The sequence below is a fragment of the Micromys minutus genome (assembly GCF_963924665.1).
Source record: "Micromys minutus genome assembly, chromosome: 9".
NCBI lineage: Eukaryota > Metazoa > Chordata > Mammalia > Rodentia > Muridae > Micromys > Micromys minutus.
In genome coordinates, this window is record NC_137978.1 from 59,122,149 (window position 1) to 59,131,796 (window position 9,648).

Genomic DNA, 9,648 nt, shown 5'->3' on the forward strand with positions numbered 1-9,648 from the left:
TAGCCTAAGAACTCAGAATTTGTTGTACAAATGCAGAACACATTTCAAAATTAGTGATATGTTTCATAAATTTCCTCAAATGGAACACATCCATGGATTGCTATTTGAACTCCTGATAACGTGTGGATGATCATCCTCTGGATGTTGATGTTGTGCACTAACCAGATATACCAAAGGTGTTTTCTAAGAATATTTGATTGACATTCATTATCTTCTTTCTAGCCTGAGTATTTTCCTCCATGGAAATTTTAATTCCTCTCTTAAGTCTGTGTCTATGCTTCATATCTTCCCTTTTGTCACTCCTTATCCTTGAGTTTCTGTATTTTTTTGTTCATGTTTCTGCCTGTACTTTTCCACATTTTCTGTATCCATTATTTTGTTCAAGTACATCTAGGTTATTTTTAGTTTCTCGTTTTTATAAATAAGGCTCCTATGAGCATAGTGGAGCATGTTTCCTTGTTATATGTTGGAACATCATTTGGGTGTATGCCCAGGAGTGGTGTAGCTGAGTCCTCAGGTAGTAATATGTCTAGTTTTCTTAGGAACCACCCAACAAAACTCTCAATTAATATATGTGGAGAAACCAATATATTCATGAAAAAGTCAAATTGACTCAATAATTTTACAGAAATCCAGCCCTTCAAACAGTAAGACATGAAAAAGTCCAACACAAGAAAGGAAACTATACCCTAGGGAAAAAAAAAAAAAAAAAAAAAAAACAGAAACTAATCTTCTTTCAACAAACACAAAATTAAGTAATCACTTAAATATCATTCCGCCTTTAACAACAAAAGTAACAGGAAGCAACAATCACTTTACCATAATATCTCTTAAAATTAATTAACTTAGTTTTTCAATAAAAACATAGATGAACTGACTGTATATGTAAACAGGACCCAGCATTTTACTGCATACAGGAAATGCACCTCAGCAACAAAGACAGATACTACCTCAGAGTAAAAGGCTATTAAAGATTTCTAAGCAAATGCAGCAAGGTGGAATAGCCATTCTAATATTGAATAAATTTTCCTTTCAACTAAACTTTTTAAAAAAAATAAGGAAGAACCCTTTATAACCATCAAATAATCTCTACCAAAGTGAACTCTCAATTCTGAACATACATGTTTCAAGTATAAGGGTACCCATCTTTGAAAAGAAACTTTACTAAAGCTCAAAGCCCACATGCCCCTCACACAGTAATAGATGATCCTTATTTTCTAATCTGGAGCCTGTTGGGCCTTTGTCTCCCTCTGCTGTTGGATTCAGGACTCTGCAGTCCTCTCAGATTCTTTCATTCCCAGATGTGGCTGACTGTGGAAAGACCAGATGCATTTGTTCTTCTGGGCTGTCTGTCTGTCTATTGTTTGTGTTATAGCTGGCAGTGTGTGTTTGTGTGCTGAATTCAGGCAGCCTGCAGCAAGAGCACTTAGGAGAGCTGGTGGCTGTCCATGTCCTGAGCACATGTGGGGGCTAAAGTGGCAGTACAAACAAAAATGCTCAGAAGGCTTAAATGTCTAGATCTGCTCGAAGCAACCCTTCAGGCAGCTGCTGTCCAGTGCCTCTGTCCCTCCTTGGGAATCTAGCATGGGACATCCATGACCAGGTCCAGGCTAGGGTGCTAACCCTGCTGTAAATGCCATCCTAGAGCTCGAGGAGGAAGGTTCTTTGCAGCCATTTGTGGGCCCCTCAGCCCCAGTCTGCTTTCAATCCACAGTCTGCTTCTGTCTCAAATCATTGTCCCTGCTGTGTATTTTGGTGTGGAAAAGGGACAGTGAGTTTTTATCTCACGTTAGATGGGTCCTACATGATACGTTGGGTGCTAATTTCTTTTTTTCTTTCTCTCTCTTTTTTTCTTTTACCACATCTTTAACCACATATGCCCAAGCAAAGAACACACTATTTAGGTACAATATTTATAAGCTGCATGCATTCATTGGGCAGATTTACTACTACACTACTCACTTTCTTTTATATGAGATGGCTTGCTCCTTGGGGCTTTTCCAGGCCCTGTGGTTCTGCTCCATCTCTCTTTCACCTCCTTTTCTTCCATCTCCCTCTGTCTCTTCCTTTACTTTGTCTGCCTTTCCTATTTCACATGTTCTCCCTCTCTAAAACCTCCTGCCCCACCTTTCTCTTCCACTGCCCGATTATAGGCTCTACCCTTTATTTGACCAATTAAATGGGGAGAAGGTTCACTTGAAATAAGTAGGGTGCCCATTCCCAGTGTATCCATGGCTCATGGTCCCAAGAAACATCTTAAGTGCGTAGCTGCTCCTAAATGTTGGATGCTGGATAAGTTGATTGGTGTGTTTGCTCCTCGTCCATCCACTGGTCCTCACAAGCTGAGGGAATGCCTGCCTCTGATCATTTTCCTTAGGAACAGACTTAAATATACCCTGATTGGAGATGTAGTAAAAAAGATTTCCACACAGCAATTGATTAAGATTGATAGGAAAGTCAGGACCAACATAACCTACCCTGCTGGATTTATGGATGTCATCAGCATTGACAAAACTGGAGAGAACTTCTGCTTATCTATGACACCAAGGGTCACTTTACTGTTCATCATATTATACCTGAGGAGGCCAAGTAGAAGCTGTGCAAAATGAAAAGATCATTGTAGGCACAAAAGGAATCCTACATCTTGTGACCCATGATGCTTGTACTATTCGATATCCTGAATCAAGGTGAATGACACTATTCAGATTGATTTGGAGATAGGCAGAATAACTGACTTCATCAAATTTGACACACGTAGTCTGTGTATGGTGACTGAGGTGCTAACTCAGGAAGAATTGCTGTAATCACCAACAGAGAGACATCCTGGCTCTTTTATGTGTTTCATTTGTAAGATGCTAATGGGAAAAGCTTTGCCACTTGGCTGTCCGACATCTTTGTTATTGGCAAGGTCAACAAACCATGGGTTTCTCTTCCCCTAGGAAAAGGAATTGGCCTCATCATTGCTGAAGAGAGAGGAGAGGCTGGCAGTCAAACAGAGCAGAGGGTGAAATGGTCTCGGAAGAAGTATTTGTACTCTGGCTAGTAGAAGCCTTTCTAAGCAACATGCTAGATTAAACAGCATGGTGAAACAACAACAAAAAAGAAAGAAAGAAGTAACAAGGGTACTTGAGAGCCTCCTTGGCAGCCTCCTTGAGGAAGCAAAATTAGCACATAAACACCAAGAGCAGCAGGGAAATTAACCACAAGGACTGGCTTCTCTGATGACCTTCCTCCACTGGAGACAGGATGTGGGCATACAGCCATGGCCTAACAACCATGGAAGTCCTTTACTAAGCACAAAACAGCAGAGTCAACACACACTTTGCTCCTTTTTCATTTTCCCATTCTTATTAATTTACCCCTGTGTGTCATCTGACCACCAGTTGACTCCCCTATCAGTGTATGGAGCCCCAAATAATTTACCTTAGGTTCCTACTTGTCCCGAAGGGCAGGAATGTCAAGTTCTCAGATCTGGAACCTTCTTCACTGAGGCTGCAGCAGTTCTAGCCCAACGTATCTCTCTGAGAACATGTGGGGACTGGATTTCAGAGGAAGGTTTTCTTTCAGACCCAGAAATGTGTGGCGAATTCTGAGATTGTTCCTCCTGAGTCTTTGGTTTCTATTCTAAGTTTTCTCCCACCTCATTTTCTTGGTGTTCCACTATGGTAGGAAAACATGCCTTTATTGGACCAAAGGTCTCTGCTCCCATTGAGTCAGGAAATGCTATCCTCTGCTACACATGCACCTGGAGCCATGGGTCTCTGCATGTGTGCTCATTAGTGGGTGATTTAGTCCCTTGGAGCTCTGGAGTGTTTGGTTGGTTGAAAATGTTGTTGTTACCATGGGGATGCAAACCCTTTCAGCTCCTTCATTGTGTTCTCTAGCTCTTACAGTTGGATCTCTGTGGTTTGTTCATCAGTTTGCTTCTTTCTTCCCATATTTCTCTAAGTGATTGCACTTGTTTCTCTGTGTTCTCCTGTATTTATTTAATCCATGTGGTTCTCAAGGCCCTCTATCCTCAATAGGCACTACTTTTAGTACAAATAATGGAAGATGTTTTCATGTGTTGGGACATACACTACTTGCTGTGGCAGTAGAGCTGGGTTCTAAAGCTGCCATGTTGTCTGGTATTAATTGTTTAGGTTCTTCTGCTTGCCTCTTGCCATCTTGATATCTTTGATGTTAGTTGATCTTGTTGTTTCTGAATGGAAATTGTCTCTCCACTGTGTCTGTGGTCCCAAGGGCTCAGAAGGAAGTTAGGTTCTGTGTCCTTTATTGGCAGGCAATGAATTCCAATGACAATAAGACTGGCAGTAGCTCTGGATTCAGTTGGAGGCCTGAAAGGTCCAGACCCAAGCAGTACCAAGATAAATGCATCCTGTGAGTTCCTGGCAGTCTCTCTGCAGAGTCAGCAGGGAGAAAGTGGTGGTTCACCCATGGGCTCAGGTGGGAGAGCACAGTATAGTCTCCTATGGGAGCTCAACTCACTCTTGGCAAGCTGTGAGTCCTGATGGGTGTGGGCACTTGTTTTAATTTTTATTGCCATTATTATTAGTTGAAATCTGCTTCCCCAGAGGAAGTTATTGTGACACACAATAAAGCTTGTCATGAAAGAGTGTGTGATTGTATCCATAACTGCCTCCCTGCAGTCCTCTTGGCCTTGGTTTAGGATCCCTCTTTACACACATATATGCTGTCTCGGATGGCTGTCCTTTCAGGCCTCATTGTCAATAAATGGAAAGAACCTGCTTGTCAGGTCAACATAAGATAAGCATCCTCAACTAAATAGTAGACCTTCTGAGGTAGTGCCAAAGGAAATAACACTGACGCTCACTGGCTATCAAAAATTATTTTTAAGGTTGGAAATGTAGGATCAAATTAGCCAAAAAGAAGATGTCTCAACCTCCCTGATCTAACTGAGTACCGGGCAGCATGGCTACAGACCCCTTATGCTGGATGAAGCAATGGAGTAAGCCACTGAGGACGAGCCGTTCACACAGATCCCTTCTTGAGAGCCTATTAGATGCTGGGAGTAGTTGTAAAGTTTTGTACAGTTCTTGCAATAACCCAGTTTGCTTTTGCCACTTTCCTGTCTCCCAGAGTCTGTGCCTTTGATTCTGAGTTTTTTAAACCGCAATCAAGACTCTTGGTCAAGGTCACAAGCACGAAATTCATAACTCAAATGTACAGTTTTAAAACTCTGTGGTGGTATAGCCTTTTCACTAAAGAATTTTGGATGTGATTCAGGAAAAAATAAAAGTCATTGTCTTGGGGAACCAAAGACTGGCATCAAGGTGACCTGAGATAAAAGAGCTTGTTACAGAAACATTTTTGTAAAAGACTGAAGATGTAATTTTGCCCAGATTGTGAGACTCCCAATGAGATCACCAGGAACCACAACTTGAATCAAAGCACAGGAGAGTATTCAAGCTTTGGTCAGGCCAAAAACCTTCCTGATGCAAAGAGACAGGAGAGCTGCACCAAAGTCTAGGTTAATGGGGTTTATAAATCAGAAAACAAACAAACAAATAAAACAGAAGGGAGAATTTCTACATTTTGACATTACATTGTTGGGTTAGAAGGTAAACATATGTTGGCCTTTAAACTGGTTTGTTTATAGCACCTAGTTTAACCACATGGAGGGACCACACATCCAAAAGCAGCATCATGACCTCGGAATTTCTCATGGTTTCCTGAGCCATCCTATTATTTTTTCTGGACATGACTATTATGTCTAGTTTCCACCTGCCAGGAATTTCATGAATTTTACAGGAATCAAGAGAATAAAGCTGGCCAAATTTCCTGGGTTCATCATTTTTCTCTCTTTCTTGTAGAAACTCCAATCTTGGAGTTACACTCAGGTGTCTCAGGTAAGTAACTCATATTCTTCATTCCAGTCCTTAGGGTCTCATATTGTTGGCACAGGCCAATCAGCTATACTGCTTTATTTTTTATTTATTATGTCTGGAAGGCCCACTCATTTCTATTATCCAGAATGTACCAAGAAATGTGTGTTTAGACAACAACAGTATCAATGCAACATACACAGGTAGGTAAGTAAACTTTAAAAAAATATAATTTTTAAACTTTATTCAGTGAATATGATGAGCATTGTGAATTATAATTCTTGCTCTTTACCGATGTCGTTTGGTTTCATAGTCAACTGCAAAGTTGAGCATGTTGCAAAGTTTCTTCCATGAAGGTTAGTGAAGAGTCCTGTAGATCAGAGGTGTGGAAGCTGCCATGATGATACTTTCTTTTCTCCATCACATGAGGATTAATGTGTGGAGCGTCCAGAGGACTGGTTTGCCAACACAGAGGATCACTACTGGCTCTAGAACCTTGTGCCACCTTTGGCCTATGGAGACCCCTAAGATTGTCTCTTGCCTGTGTCTCTATGTTTCACTGCCTTCAGGGCTCTGATTCTTGGTTCTTGTGAACCACAGAGCCTCCTTCATTTGGACGTCTGCTCACCACAGTCTCGGCTACATATTGCCCTTTCTCTCTATTATTTCCATTGCTTCTTGCTAGCCACAGGTTGTTCAAACTCAGCCTCTTTTACATAAACAAACACATTTGTAATTGCATAGACTGGGTTTTTTTTTCCTTACAGTTTTGGCCAAATACACCTTAGTTCTTGATTTCAAAGACTAATTTTTTACTGACCTTTATGTACTCTGTAAATATCATTATTAGTATTTAATATGCATTTGTTAGTATATAGGTCCCACTAATTCTTATATCAAATTTATTGTTTTTCTGCAATTTTCCATGGAACATTTTTTTCTGAGTGGTGATAAAGTGTATTCTTGATGGGTCATTATACATAAAAGCATCAAAAAGCTACCATATCCAAGGGAATCAAGATTTTGTATAACTGAGTTTATTGGTCAGAATGAAAGACTATGCTTGATGTTTACTGGTTAGGTGATATCATTTCGAAGGTCTCTGCAAACACTAGGTCTGGCAGAGTCACAACTCATGAGACAAAACAGAAATTTAGTTAAATAACACCTGGTAATTCTTTCATCTCTGGTGGGGTGTGTGTTGTGGGTTATCCCGAATAACAATTTGCAGTATTTTGGCAAAATGTGTCCCAGAATAAGTGTTACAGCTCTTCAGTAAAAGGTCCTCAGGCAGTCAGAAAGTAAGATCTATCCCAATGCTCCATAGAACAGCTTACCACACAGAAGAGGTTTTCAGGGAAAAATACTGGAGGAAGGCTGCCTTTACTAAGGTTAGTAGACAGTTGATTGGAAGGCAGACTTCAAATAGGACTCTTTATGGGTTAGGATTTTCAAGGGTAGAAATATGGCATGTTAGAGATTAGTAGGATATTAGGTTCTGAGCATGAATAAGCGCAGGGAAATCTGAGTTATAAAAATGAGGAAGTAAACTTTAAAATTTTATCCTGCAGAATCTGTAGCCAATTTTGGGATTTAATACCATGCCAGGGAGTTTGTTAAGGTAGAGCAGGTTGAGACCTGAACACTGTCGTCACCTACCTAAGGCTTATGAGACTTGCCAGCCTTCTACCTTTCCTGAACTGAAACAATAGTCCATACTGCTTGAATAAAGAAATGTTTCCTATGTTCACATAGGCTGAAAAGAATGTTCAACATGCTAATGATGTATTCACAGATCTTTAGGGCTTAGGTATTAAACTTCCCTTTACAGGCATTCTTTCCTGCAAATAATATTTAAACCATGTGTACTCTTAGAAGTGGTTGTGGTTCTTTATGCATTCATTTTATGCCATGAACCACCAAGAAACTATTTAGAATCATGATCTTTCACTTTCCTCATGATCTCCCATTGGGAATCCTTGAGAAAACCATTTGACTAGACAGCTGCAACTTAAATCTCCCTTTGAAGGTCTCTTTGTAGTTTCAGGTCAGCAATAACCAAAGTTTCTCCTCCATCCTAGAGACACTAATTGCATCCTAGGGTCACTAATTGCTGGGAACAGCTGGAACTTCCCTTTTTTTCCTGGTCAGGTTTGTTCACTGTATGTAGCCCACAGGGCTACAGACTTCTTTCTCTGTTTTTCAGTACTAAGAGTGGCTGGTGGATGTGTAAGAATCTGGAATCACCAAATCCAGAGCCTCGTTGCAGACCCAAAGGCCTTGGAAACAGCTTCAGCTTCCCCACATCTCAGACTATGCTTTCTCACTCCTGGAGTGCTCTCTGAATGTTTAAGCTTTTCCCTACAACCCTGAAGTAGCCCTGGCTGCAGCTTGGGAAAAGAGCAGTGAAACACCCCATATTCTGCCTTCTCTAGAGACCGTGCCCAATGGTGAGGTGGAAATGGACCAATAGTAAGTGTTGAGTGAGATGTCTTAATTCTGACCCTAAGGTGGTTTATTCTTGTAATTATCAGTTGAATTTTTGAGCACAATAAAAAATACAGTGTGATTACCTTAAAGCTCTTTTGCAAAGTACATGTGATTCTTTTATACTGTTTGGTTCTGTAACTGAAGGGCCTAGATGAGGATCAAACATGCATTGTATAGTATACCAAGTTATAAAGTGTATGTTATCGTCCTTATGGCTGAATTCCATTTACTGAGAAACAATCCCCAAGGGAGGAAGAACTTTCAGTAAGCGCAATAGCCTTGTAGTTTCATGTGTGGCCTGGCACTGCATTTACCACAGGTCACGATCCTATTTACTACATTCCTTCCCTCTCTTCTGCCCAGACAATTGTGTACTTCTCTGTCATTGAAGAGAAAACCATATGTTTTTATATTCCTGGTTTCCTAAGACCTTATTTTTGACCACAATATCCTTTTTGCTTTCTGAAGATAAAACACATTCTATGTATGTTTCTACTTCTTAGGATGTTAGTGTTGTGACTGGTTATTTCCAGTGAAGTCTATTTTCCAGGAAGGACAGATAATAGATCAAAGGCTTTCTCGCTGGTTCTGAATATATATTTCACTTTACAATACATCCAAAGTATCTTTTTATAACAAGGACACTGAAACATTTAAATCAATGTCCTTGACCCCTTCATATACTGTCAGTTGTGTCTGTCTTATCTTTAGCAATGAGGAAGAAGGTTAATTTCCCTGGGCCTCACAGAGTTATAGCAACTGGAAAAAATTTAAGATTAAAACTGTGATCCTACTCTATAATCCACTTCATGGCTGAGCATACTTTTCAAAGAACAATGTAATATCAAATTTTGTTTTTCTTTGATTACTCTTCTTATCAACTCTTAAACTAAACTGATGCATAGCTACAACAGTAATTTATGTACTTTTCCAGGACTGGCCGAGAATCTACATGATGTTATTTTCTGAAAATGTAAAATACAGAGGCTTAAAGCAACCTTCCAGAATTAAAATACTGTTATGAGTATTGATTAAAAAAAGTGATGTGTATAGATATTTGTTGTCTTAATCACTTTGAGTTATTTATCTAATCATTTTTAGAACTCTGTCTAATTTTTCTGTACACTATCCCATTTCTTCTCTATGTGATGGTTTCCTTGATATTCCATAAACACTGCAAAACTCTTTCTTAAGGCCAGATAGGAAGTTTTGAATAGACAACAGACACACTGTTGTACACAGAGAAATACATACAGAGCGACAGCATACCCACATGGAGAGAGATACACAGGACAGCCGTTAGACAGTCGCA

General features: G+C 39.9%; 1 pseudogene across 1 annotated transcript; it reads left to right on the forward strand.

Annotated features, from left to right (window-relative positions):
• Positions 1–2,231: 2,231 nt before the first annotated feature.
• LOC308424607 (small ribosomal subunit protein eS4-like) lies at positions 2,232–3,008 on the forward strand (annotated as a pseudogene). The gene has a single exon. The product of its transcript is annotated as a small ribosomal subunit protein eS4-like (transcript).
• The last annotated feature ends 6,640 nt before the right edge of the window (positions 3,009–9,648 follow it).